This window comes from Trichosurus vulpecula, chromosome 2 (genome assembly GCF_011100635.1).
Source record: "Trichosurus vulpecula isolate mTriVul1 chromosome 2, mTriVul1.pri, whole genome shotgun sequence".
Classification (NCBI taxonomy): Eukaryota; Metazoa; Chordata; class Mammalia; order Diprotodontia; family Phalangeridae; genus Trichosurus; species Trichosurus vulpecula.
The window spans coordinates 359,741,114-359,752,654 of NC_050574.1; the positions used below are offsets into that span (position 1 = coordinate 359,741,114).

At 38.3% G+C, this 11,541-nt stretch overlaps 1 pseudogene; it reads left to right on the forward strand.

The window, feature by feature from the left end:
- The first annotated feature begins 9,853 nt into the window (after nucleotides 1-9,853).
- Nucleotides 9,854-10,830, forward strand: LOC118836120 (annotated as a pseudogene).
- The last annotated feature ends 711 nt before the right edge of the window (nucleotides 10,831-11,541 follow it).

The window sequence follows — 11,541 nt, forward strand, 5'->3', positions numbered from 1 at the left end:
TGCCATCTTGGCTCCGCCCCCAGACTCAATTCTTTGATTGATTTTTGATGCCTCATAAAGTCATTCACTTCTTCTTGCCCCATTGAAATTTTTACTGAATTATTCTCTTCAGATACCTTCTGCATCTCTCTTTCCATTTGGACAATTTTACTTTTCAAGGATTCATTTTCTCCTCTTAGATTCTGTAATTTTTCTTTTATCTATTTAATTTAGCATTTAAAATCTTCCCTGACCTCGTACAGGAATGATTTTTGGGCTTGAGACCAGATCATTTTCCCTTTTGATGTTCCAGACATGGGCATAGTATCAATGCTGTCCTCTTCTGAATTTGTATTTTGATCTTCTCTGTCCCCATAATATGATTCAATGGTCTTTTTTTTTTTACTTTTCTAGCTTGTTTCTTCATGGTGGTTGCCTTTTTCTTTGCTTTAAAAGTGGATCTCTGATTCTGGGGTCCTAGGGGGTCTGTCCCAAGCTCCTTGTTTTGGAAGCTAGGGGTCTGGTTACTGGGTTTGGATGCTGTGGCCTCTGGCTTTGTCAGCTAGAAGATGCTGCAGCTGGAGTTGGTTAGTGTGTGCCAAGGACTGAGGCCCAGTGAAGTCTTTCTGAATTTCCCTTGGGGTTACACTGAAGTTCACAGCATGACATGTTGGGAAGAGATAGTCTGGCTGCTGGAGGTCTCCTCTTCTCCTTGAGCTGTACTCTACAGCATGCATGGCCTCCGCAATTGGTCTGTGCTGTTGTCTTCCAAATTCGCTAGTTGTGTGAAGGCATGCCTTGGGTCCTGGTGTTGGGGTTTGCTGGCTCCACCGCCCCTGCGGCTCAGGAACTTCTGGTGGTCTGCAAAGGTGGAGCTTTCTGGGTTGCCTCCCTTCTTGCACTGGTCTCCTGTCACCACAAGAGGGGACTTCCCTACCTTCCCCCAATTAAAAGACTACTGAACCCCCATGTCAGGCTCCTCTATTCCAAGGTTTGTCCTAGGGCAGTATTCTCTAGGTTTCTCAAGGTCTGCAAGGGAAGAATGAGAGCTCTTAGAGTTTACTGAGTCATCATGGCTCCCAGAAGATCAATAAAGTGAGTTTCCAACCTCTAGACTGTGGGTTGTGTACAACAATGTAGCTTGCTTCTACTGTGGTTGTGTGAGACCAAACAACAACAGCACACATAAGGGCTGCTAGCACAGGTTCTTTGATCTGCTTTTTGAAGGAAAGCAACTTTAAGGTTACAATCTCACTTTAATCAAATATACATATATCATTCACTTAGTTCATGCAGGAAAGCCACTACCCTGGACTTCAGAGCAAATACAAGCAGAAATTACAAACAGAACATATCAACATATTAAATAACAGAAACCACCAGACAGGCTTCTAGTTTTCTATGCAACATCTCAGTATATAGTTACCAGGGAAGCACCAACATCTGGGTTTTGAAGCCGGGGGATAGGGGGTCCTTAACCATGACTACCCAGAGTCCCATGTGGTCAAATCACACAATACTCTTCCAGTGAGTGAAAGCCCCAAATAAAATGCTAACCACAGAGTTTATATACCTTTTTTCAGGGTCAAAGGGCATCACAACTATGTGATTCAAAACCATGTGATGCTTCTTCAGGTATCACAGCCAGGTGACTCAAACCTATATGAAGTAGGCTTTCCCTTGACTCAAGCAGGTCATCAGAGTACCAATTTAATCAATCAAACAAAGGCCAGACTCATCCATGGCACTTGATTACCTAAGACCTCCAAAAGAGAAAAGTGTAAAAAGTCCCACCTATTTTAGCAAAACAGGCTGATAGCTCAGGAATAACTGCTGCTGCTGCTACTGACTCTTTGGGAAAACTTCATTAAGAAAGAATCATTTGAGAGGGACTTTGGGGGAAGCCTTTGAGATAGTCTGGCTTATCACGTTGTGTTCCATAAAAGAGAATAAAATATAATCCAAAGGTTTTTTTTTTTCTCAAATAAATAATAGTTTTATATCATGCAAGAAAAACTTAGTTACAATTATGAAGAAGACAGAACAATAAGACAAAGCTACTGATTTTGTTTTTCATTAGCACCATAAAAGAGAAAAGATGTGGAGAATGAATTGCATTCATGACATTTCTGTTTTGGATAACTGGAAACATTAATAAATTTGCCCAAGGTGACTGAATAATATTTCCTACTCATTCACAAATGAAATACGCTAAATGTTTGGCTCTTCCTTGATGTATCACAATTTTTTCTTTTCAGGTTTATTGCTGACATTTAAAACAAGACTTGTAAAAGTGATATTTTCATAGTCAATCAGCTTAAAAGCCCAATTTTTTAACTTTTCTTTAAAAGTTATTTTTGTAAGCCATCTTTTTCACTTTCTTGTCCCTTCAATTACTTTTCCTGCCTTCATAAGCCCTAACTTGGTTGTCACAGTTGTTATAATGCTATTTCATTACATAATTACTTTTTGGCAGTGCAACCTAATGCACTTCTAATGTAACATTTCTTGTACAAAAAGATTTCTGTTTTCATGATGAACAATCAGTATACTTTGTAAATATGCCACAAATGTGAAAATGCTTCAGTAGTTGGAAGGTATTAGAGGTTAGGTTATACAACAATGACATGGATAGAATGAAGAAGGAATGGAGCAAGACTCTGAAATCACTTTCAAGAATTATGGATCCTATTTTAATCTTACTCCCTTCTCAAGGCACTCAGGATTTAACTGAAGTATTATCTTCCTTGCTACTCCACACTCTATCCCTCTATCTCCCTACTTGAGGGTTTATGTTAACCTTACAATTCATCAGCCTTGTCAATTGTACATATATACATATATGTTTGTGTGTATGTGTATACACATATATATGAATGTGTATGTATGCATGTGTGTGTATATGTGTATATGTGCGTGTCTATACATACACACATAAACACATGTATTCATCACCCATGCAAAAAATGTGCACAGTTAAGCAAAACACATTCACACATTGATCACGTCCAAAAATGCATCTCACTGCATTTGGAGTCCATCAACACTCTGTCACAGGTTAAGTATTAAGCTTCATTGTTTGAGTGAAATCATGTTTGGAGTGAGCTATATCCTAACTATACTTCAGTCATTTGAATTATGGTCATAACTTTGATCTTGCTAATTCATTATCTTGAACTCTAAAATTCCTCTCTCATGTTCATTTTTTGTGTTTAGATCTCTCCCTCCGCCTCAGTTCTAAAATGTTTTCCTCACATGACCTTCAGTACCGCCACCTCTCTATGCCCTTTCGGTCTATCATTCTAGCTCTTTCTTCCCTTTACAATCTTTCTTTTATTATTATCTAATTACACTATATGCAGTGTACTGCCCTTGAATCTCTTTGATCACTATGGTCTTCTATTCAACTACTATCATATCTCAACCTATCCTCTTACTTGAGGACTTGAGGCCACATATTGGCCTTAGTTGATGTTGGCCATGCACGTGATTTGCTTCTATTTCCATTCTACTGACTTCCATCAAAAGAAGTCATGCATTCTTGCCATGCTTTAAAAATTCATAGTATTCAGTGGTGACTGGACCCTCACTGCTACATAGCAAACATCTTATTTATTTCTGCTTCACTCCTTATTGTTTTATCTTTGGCAGCTATTATAAACTCTCTCTCTCTTCTGTCTCTGGCCCCACTCACTATTTCTCTATCTGAATATGTTGCTAGCTCTTCTACTTAAAATTCAAGGCATCTATCTTAATTTATCTCATCTTTCCCTACTCCTTACCTAAAAAAAGCAAACCCTGATGTATCTTTATCCATTTTCTACTCTTTTAGTCTAGGTTTGAGTGACATGTGACTCTTCTCTTTGTCTAGATCAGCCATTTTATGCTTGCCTTTAATCCATTTACTTTTTAAAAATATCTGCATATCTGTCTAGGGCACCATCATCTTTCTAGTAACAAGTTGAATATAACATAACTGCTTTTATCCTGTAAAGCCTTAATTCAGCAGTCTGTATAGCTCTTTTGTCAATTACTATGTACTGACATATCTTCTGGTATCTACTAATGACATTTCTTCTTGAACCATTACATATATTGCTGCCATTTAATAAATAGAAAGAATTCATCCTGCATAATGGATCCATAGAAATGCAAGGACAAGAATGGGACAGGAGGACAGCATAGCACATACATGGGTTACACCAGTGGAGACTGCCCACACCCACACCCCCCCACTCACCCACACATGTATTCTGAAATAATAAATTTTTAATAAAATTTGAGCAATTGCTGATAAGTCCACTTGGCATAAAAGAATACCAGAAGGATGGGTAATTTCCTCTCTGTGAAAATTTTCTCTACCAATACAAATCACAATCTAACACAAGACTTTCTAGATGAGAACTAGGAAGCAACCCTAGGTACACAAAATTTATGTGATTTGCCCAGGGTAACAATGCCAATAAATGACAGGCAGGATTTGAAACCTAGCCTTCCTGACTCAAAGTACAACATTTTGTAATATCCTACCTTTTCTTGGCATAAAGGAGGAAAAATATCAATGAAATAATTAGGTATAATTTTCTTAATTCATAATAGCTAAACCTAGGATTCATAAAATCTAAATTTACAAAATCTAAACTTCTTTATTGCTTCATACATACTTCCCCTAAGTTTGGGTTTGATGAATTATATTATTATATTAATTATTAATGTAACATATAAATTATATTAATTAATTTATCTATTCATTCAGCAAAGATTTATTGGTAACCCTCTGTGTGCAAAAAAATGAAGGATTATGACAAAATTATGGTTCTTTCAAGCCCAATTTGCAAGAAAATTGCATGTATGACCTTGTTTTGTTTCTCACAGTTAAAGTCTAAATAGTCTTTCCTTTGACATTAAAAGAAAATTGAGAATGCTTTCAAGAGGCAGTGCCAAGAAGGTGGAGTAAAGCCACAGACTCCCCTAGCTCTCCCTTAAAATCCTACAAACCCTTTCACAATTGACTCTCAACAAATTCTAGAGAAGTAGAACCCACAAAAGACAGAGTGTAAAAAATTTCCAGCCCAAGACAACTTGGAAGGCTATCAAGAAAGGTCTGTTGCACCATGCCAGTGCTGACAACACCAGCACAGATCAGGCCCTGGAAAACCTGCAGTAGTACTTGGGGCAACTGAATCACTGGCGCCAGTGGCAGTATGTAGACATCTCAACCCACAAACACCAAAGGCACATTGGAAGGTCAGCACAAGGGGTATGTCTCAATTGGGTAAGTGTGAATTTCAATCCAGTACAGGCACTGCTAGCATAACCCTCACCCTAGCAAATCAAGAGAAGTCTTTCAGAGTGACTGCACCTGTAGCAGCATAAGCATCAGCTAATTCCAGAGCTCTCAGCCCATAGACAGAAAGGGCACCAAACAACTGGTCAGATTGAGATTACAGGGGTGTTTTTTTTTGCTAGCACTGAGGCTGGACTCTGTTGCTTTGCCCACATTCAGATCCAGTTCACAGTCCCGAGTGGCAGTCCCAAGGTGCAGAAGAGAATTAGCACAGCAAATCTTGTGTCCACAGGGAAGGCAGGACTCTCCTTACAGTTTCAGGCCAGAAAAGATTATTTGCAGTCATTCACAGAGGATAGCACAGTCCAGGAGAGTAGTAAACACCTCACCTTATATGATATGACCTCAAAAGAAGGGGCAATTGACAGGTCCCTAGAAGTATTTCTGAAAAGAGCTGAATAAAATCCCTTAAGCTTAGTCCAGTGTGCCCTGTGCACTGGAAGCTGAGTGTTACTTTAACAGTTAGAAGTCAGGTAATACGCTGGGGAAATGAACAAATGATAGGAAACAAATTCTAACCATAGAAAGTTATTATTGTTACAAGGAAGATAAAAACAGACACTAAGAAGAAGGAAACAAAGTCAAAGCTCCTACATCCAAACTTCCAGCAAAAATATGAATTAGTCTCACGCCATGGAAGAATTCAAAAAGGATTTGGAAAATCAAACAATAAAGGTGGAGGAAAAAAATGGGGAAGAGAAATGAGAGTGACACAAGAAAAGCATGAGTCAACAGCTTGGTAAAGAAGACAAACAGCAAAAAAAATACTGAAGAAAACAACCTAAAAATTGACCAAACAACAAAAGAGGTCCAAAGTACCAATAAGGACAAGGTATCTTAAAAAGCAAAATCGGCCAAATGGAGGTCCCAAAGGTCACTGAAGAAAATAATTTCTTAACAATTAGCATGGAGCAAATGGAAACTAGGGACTTTATGAGAAATCAAAAAAATGGATAAAAATAGAAGACAATGTGAAATATCTCATTGGATAAACAACCTGGAAAATAGATACAAAAGAGATCATTTACTTTTGACCGCCGCTTTCCTCAGTTAACCTTCCCTATTTATTCCCCTCCCTTGTCTTACCGTTACCCACTTGCTACTTCTCCTCTTCCTTCTGCCCACCCCCTCCCTTTTTCCTCCCTTACCCTCCCACTTCCCGTAGGACAAGTTAGATTTCTAAACTTATCAGAGTATGTTATTCCCTTCTTGAACTAGATCAGATGACAGTAAAGCTCAAATACTGCTCTTCTCCCTCCCTTCTTTCCCTCTACTATAATATGTTTTTGTGCCACTTCCTTTGGTGTAATTTACCCTTTTCTACTACCTCCTTACCACTTCCCTCATAGCCCTCCCTTTATATCTCTTATTTATATTTTATATCTTTATATCAGTTAATTTATACAAGCATTCACAACCTATGTATATCCCTTTCATTTGTCATAATAGCTGTACCATTCACAAGAATGACTTATATATGTATATATATATATATATATATATATATATATACAGGTAAAAAACATACATAAGATGATATAATCCCACATAAAGATGTAAACAACCTTCCCTTATTGGTTAATAAGGTTTGTGGGGTTTTTCCCCCTGGTTACCTTTTTATGTCTCTCTTGAGTTTTGTATTTGGAGATCAAATTTTCCACTGAGTTCTGGCCTTTTCATCAGGAAGGTCTGGAATTCCCTTATTTCATTGAACGTCCATCGCCTTGCCTGGAAAATTATGCTTAGTTTTGCTGGGTAGTTGACCCTTGGTTGTAGTCCCAGCTCCTTTGCCCTTCAGAATATCATATTCCAATTTCTCCTGTCTTTTAATGTGGAAGCTGAGAGATCCTGGGTGATCCTGACTGTAGTTCCACAATATTTGAATTGCTTCTTTTTGGCTGCTTGCAGTATTTTCTCCTTGAGTTTATAGCTCTGAAATTTGGCTATAATATTTCTTGGTGTTTTCAGTTTGGGATCTCTTTCAGGGGGTGATCGGTGAATTCTTTCAATGACTATTTTGCCCTCTGGTTCTAGGACCTCTGGGCAGTTGTCTTTGATAATTTCTTCGAAGATACTGTCAAGGCTCCTTTTTTCATCGTGGATTTCTGGTAGACCAATAACTCTCAAATTGTCTCTCCTGGATCTATTTTCCAGGTCAGTTGTTTTGCCAATCAGATATTTCACATTTTTTTCTATTTTTTCATTCTTTACGTTTTGTTTTATTACTTCTTGATGCCTCATAGATTCATTAGCTTCCACTTGCTCAAGTCTAATTTTGAATGAGTTAATGTTTACATTTTGCTTTTGAGCCTCCATTTTCAATTGGTTGATTTCGCCTCTCAGGGTGTCCTTTTCTCTCTCTAGATTCTGAATCTCCGTAGTCATTTCGCCAATCTTATTCTTTAGGGACTTGATTTCATCAGTGGATTTTTTCTCCCTTTTTTCCATTTTTTCCATATTTTCTTTTATCTCCCTAATTTGGTTTTTAAAATCCTCTTTTAGCTCTTCCAGCAGTGCTTTTTGGGCTGGAGACCAGTTCATATTAGCTTTTGAGGTATCTGATGTATCTACCGTGTCATTGCTATCCTCTTCTATGTTGATATTTTGATCCTGCCTGTCTCCATAAAAAGAATCTATTGTCCTCGTTTTTTTGTGTTCTTCTTCATGTTGGTTTGCCTTTTGCTGGCTTTACAACGAATTTCTATCTGTGAGTCTCAGGGCTTTCTGTCCCAGCTTTCTTATTCTGGGGGTTGTGAGTCTAGAATTATAACCTTCAGTTTCCTGAGGTGTGGGGGAGGGGTCTGGCTCCCTGGCGTCTCACTCCCTGTGGGTGCTCTCCAGCACTTGCTTTTCAGCAATGGTCTCAGCTGTTGTTGTTTGAGCTGATGTCTGGCACTTCCCCTGGGGGAGCAAGGTTACGTCTGGGCTCCTGGCGTTGACCCCTGCCGACTCTGCCCCTATGGGACTAATGAACTTCTGCTATTTAACCACTGAAGCCCCACTGCTTTCTGCTCAGTTCCAGTGTTCTTTTTTTTTTTTTTTCCCGAGGGATTCTCTGGGTGGGGAGGGGAGGGATTAGAGCCATTTACCTGGCCATTGAGTCTTCCGGAAGTTCCCTGATATTCTAGAACCAGAGGTTAAACAGAAATTGAGAGAATCCACTGACAATCACTAAAAGAGATCCCAAAATCAAAAATCCCTGGAATATTATGGCCACATTGCAGTGTTCCTAGGTCAAGGAGAAAATATTGCAAGCAGCCAGATAGAAATAGTTGAAGTAGGATGGAGCCACAGTCAGGATAACATAAGATTAATAGCTTCTACATGAAAGGATCAAATGGGTTGGTATATGATATTCCAGAGGGCAAAGAACCTAGGATTATAATTAAGAATCACCTACCCAGCAAAACTGAGTATAATCTTTCAAGAGAAAAAATAGGCATTCAATGAAATAGAGGACTTTCAAGCATTCTTGATGAAAAGACCAGAGCTGAATAGAAAATTTGACTTTGAAATAGAGGACTCAAGAGAAGAACAAGAGGGTAAATAGGAAAGGCAAATTCTAAGGGATTTAATAAGTTTAAACTATCTACATTTGTACATGGAAAGATGATATTTGTAACTCCTAAGACCTCTCTCATTATTGGGTTAGTTAGATGGGGTATAAATAGACAGAGGGTATAGGATTGAGTTGAAGATGAAAGTATGATCTTTAAAAAAAATAAAATTAATGGGTGAGAAAGGAATTTATTGGGATAGAGGGAGAGGAATATATAGAAAATTATGAGCAAATTATTTCATGTAAAACAGGCGTGAAATATGTTTACAATGGGCAGGAAGAAGAGAGAGGTGATGGGAAGTGAGTGAATCTTACTCCCACCAAAATTGGGAAAAGAGAATAATATGCACACTCAATCAAGTATAGAAGTAACTTACCCTATTAGGAGGAGAAAGGCATAAGAGAAGAGAGGGTGATAGAATGGAAGGCAAATTGAGGGAATGGGGGCAGTCAGAAACAAAACACATTTAAGGAGGAACAGGGTGAAAGAGGAGAGAGAACAGAATAAATGGTGGGAAGGAGATAGGATGAAAGCGATACAGTTAGCAACTGTAACTGTGGGAAAAAACCCAACAACTTCAACAACTTTGAATCAAGTTTCTCTGATAAAGGCCTCATTTCTCAAATATGTAGAGAACTGAGTCAAATTTAGAAAAAGGGGAGCCATACCCCAACTCATAAATGATCAAAATATATGATCAGTTTTCAGGTGATATATCTATAGCCATATTAAAAAATACTCTAATTCACAATTGATTGGAGAAATGCAATTTAAAACCAGTCTGAGTAATAAAAACACTAGGAAAAGAGGTTGCAGACTATTTGGGAAAGAGAAAACTTACTGGCAATTAAATATTATTCAACAGTACAAATAAGCAAACAGAAGTGGGAAAACGAAATGACCAGGACCCCAGGCTCGGAGGATTGTGGAGTTGAAAGGAAATCTTATTGAACCTCTCATTTTACACATGAAGAAATTGCTATCCAGAGAAATAAAATAACAAGACTGGGGATCAAGAAATCTTGTGAGGAAGTGGAAAAAGAAGAGATTCCAGTAAACAATACAGACATAACCAAGGAAGACAGGATGGTGTTTGGGACTCTGCTGGCAATAGGTATTTATCAGAGAGAAAATTGGACATGTGATGGCAGAATGGCCAAGCTAGTGGCAAATGCTCAGGCCAGGATGAAAGCAGAAATCCAAGGATTTACCCTAGAAAAATCAGGAAGTCTTTAGGAAGCTTTTGAACATTGTTCAAAGACAGAGTCCAATACAATTGCCTCACCACCTCAGAAATTTTCTCAGAATGATGAAGTCCCTCCTATGCCCACCCCTCTACCTCCTCTGCATACCGTATCCCAAAATAATCTGCAGGCATGGTGCCAGAGACCCAATATTAGTAAAAATTGTTTCATACAAGAGAATTTTGGAACAAGTGTCACATTCTAAGTAAGACATTCCCGGCATAGAAGAAACGCCCCAGTGGATAAAAATAAAAACAGAAACTTCAGTTGAGGATTCTCCATATGAAAGTCTGATGGAGGTTAAAACACCAGAGATATGGACAAATAAGTGAAAGAAAATAGAGGCAACAAAGACCTCTTCTGTGCAGACAGCCAGCATGGCAACATGGAGCAGACTCATGCCCATGGTGAAATCCAAGGCAGTGTGGCCCATGACCACATCTTGTCAACCTCCTAGGTTGAAGCAATCAGATTTACCACAATGCTGTGTAGTACATGTCGAAGCTTTGCATAATGATGTCCCTGGTTCAGCTCCTTTGAAGTTCCATGCTGGACAGATCTGGGTGCCTGAAAATGACATATTGATTCTCCTCTCTTGTTATTGCCCACCTGCTCTTTTACATCTCCAGAAGCAGAAGACAATTGGTTGTCCCTTAAATGTGTCTACAGGTATAAAAATTGGATAGATGGTATTCTGTAACCATAAATGACCAAGGCTACAAGATTGTTTTTGACTTCCTCAAGATATTGGCTTGTAAATGTGACTTTCCTTCCTTCAACTTATATTTTCTTTCCCACTTAGTCTATGTTGTAGCTCCCATTTTCATTGGAAACAATTACCATCCACCCTGAATTTTGGTAAGGATAGAAAAATCCTTGCAAGTCAATAAGGTAGGATGGACCTGATATAACCAAGTCCACATATTATATGTTTTTGGTCAGAAACTAAGGACAGAGAAAGGTGAAAATCTTACAACCAAATAAAATTTAATTCTATTCACCATGACATGGTCATCTTGTCTCCTTCTGCTAAACTATCCAGGACTGGCATGGCTATGAATTCTTAAAAAAATTCTGCAGAATCAAAGGTAACCAAACTCTTTGAATTATTTGAAACAAAACCTATGGTCAGATATTATAAGACACAACTTCAATGAAAATTGCTGCTAATTTCATGCTGCCTATTCCATAGTTCTCATTGTCCATTCACTGACTCAAAAGATAGCACATAATTCCAAAATATTTTGTATAGAATGTGATTCTGTGGGAGAGAAGAAAGAGTGAGATGGTTAATTAGAAGAGAGCATAAGTTGTTTCTTTGTTTACTAAGACTACTTCCACACAAAATGTGATACATTGGAAGAACTCCACTGACTCTGGAATACATGATCTGAGTTGATATTTAACCTCT